The sequence below is a fragment of the Corvus brachyrhynchos genome, unplaced genomic scaffold, assembly GCF_000691975.1.
Source record: "Corvus brachyrhynchos isolate BGI_N302 unplaced genomic scaffold, ASM69197v1 scaffold519, whole genome shotgun sequence".
NCBI classification, from domain to species: Eukaryota; Metazoa; Chordata; class Aves; order Passeriformes; family Corvidae; genus Corvus; species Corvus brachyrhynchos.
The window spans coordinates 62,385-64,151 of record NW_008240066.1 but is presented as its reverse complement, the minus strand read 5'-3'; the positions used below and the strand labels follow the sequence as shown (position 1 = coordinate 64,151).

Sequence of the window (1,767 nt, the reverse complement as noted above, 5' to 3'; positions counted from 1 at the left end):
AATCTTGCTGCACAATTCCTGCCTGCTGGATCTCTCTTCTCCTCCCTACCACTGTGGGATACCGTGATAAAGAAGTTTTTGAGAAAGGAAAGAAAATAATCCAAATTCTTCTGAAAGCTGGTCTCTCCATAAAACAAGGTAAGGTAAAGGGACCTGCCCAGGAGATCCAGTTCTTGGGAATAAAATGGTAGGATGGACGCCATCATGCGCCTACAGAGGTGGTTGACAAAATTGCAACTATGTCTCCGCCAGCTAATAAGAAGGAAACACAAGCTTTCCTGGGCCTTGTGGGGTTCTGGAGAATGCACATTCCAGGTTATAGTCAGCTTGTGGGCCCCTCTATCGAGTGACCCATAAGAAGAACCACTTCGAGTAGGGCCCTGAGCAACAACAGGCCTTTGAGCAGATCAAACAGGAAATAACTCATGCAGTAGCTCTTGGGCCTGTTCGGACAGGACCAGCTGTGCAAAATATACTCTACATTGCAGCTGAGGAGCAGGGCCCCACCTGAAGCCTCTGGCAGAGGACTGCAGGAGATACCCAAGGTTGACCATTAGGGTTTTGGAGCCGGAGTTATCAAGGATCAGAAGCCCACTGTACTCCAACTGAGAAAGAGATACTAGCGGCTTATGAGGGGGTTTGAGCCACCTCAGAAGTTGTTGGGACAGAAGCGTGTCTCCTCTCGGCGCCATGATTGCCCGTCCTACGCTGGATGTTCAAAGGAAACCTTCCCTCAACACATCATGCAACCAGTGCTACATGGAGTAAGTGGCATTAATTATACAACAAGCCCAAATGGGAAAACCCAACTTCCCAGGAATCCTAGAAGAGATTTTGGATTGGCCAGAAGCCAGAGATTTTGGAGCATTGCCTGAGAAGGTGACTCGTGCCCAAGAAGCACCACCATATACCGAGTTACCAGAAAATGAAAGAATCTATGCTTTATTCACTGATGGATCCTGCCGAGTGATAGGAAACCATCGGAGGTGCAAAGCTGCTGTGTGGAGTCCCACACGACAAGTCATTGAGGCTGCTGAAGGGGAAGGCAAATGAAGCCAATTTGCAGAGGTTAAAGCCATTCAACTAGCCCTAGAGATTGCTGAGAGAGAAAAGTGGCCCATACTTTAGCTCTGTACTGACTCCTGGATGGTGGCTAATGCCCTATGGGGATGGCTGCAGCAGTGGAAGAAAAGCAATTGGCAGCGCAGGGGTAAACCCATCTGGGCTGCTGCATTATGGCAGGACATTGCTGCACAGATAGAAAACATGACTCTGAAAGTATGTCATTGTGGTAGCTTAGCAGTTTGGAAAAATTTCTGTGACCAGGAATTGAACCCGGGCCACGGCGGTGAGAGCGCCGAATCCTAACCACTAGACCACCAGGGACAAAACCGGAGCAATCTGTGGATAAGCAAACAGGCCTAGGGACCAGAAAGATATTAGTACCTCAAACCAGAGAGACATTATGAACTCAACCAACATGGTGACTACTTTACCCCAATCCAAAGTAATTAAAAACAAAAATGTAATTATCATAGTTTTTTACTTTCCTCCGGGCCGCATGCTGGGTGCCAAGTGAATAGTTTTCATTGGTGCTCCACGCCTAACCAGTGTCAAACCGCAACAGTCATGTAGATGCCCATGTGCCCAGAAGTCGTGCCACTGAGGAGCATCAAAACAATGAACAGGTAGATAAGGCTGCCAAAATTGCAATAGCTCAGGTGGACCTAGATTGGGAAAGGAAGAGTGAGCTATTTATAGCCCGAT

At 47.8% G+C, this 1,767-nt stretch overlaps 1 non-coding gene across 1 annotated transcript; it reads right to left on the bottom strand.

The window, feature by feature from the left end:
* Positions 1-1,314: 1,314 nt before the first annotated feature.
* On the bottom strand, positions 1,315-1,386 carry TRNAE-CUC. The gene has a single exon. It is a non-coding gene; the product is annotated as a tRNA-Glu (tRNA).
* Between the last annotated feature and the right edge of the window lie 381 nt (positions 1,387-1,767).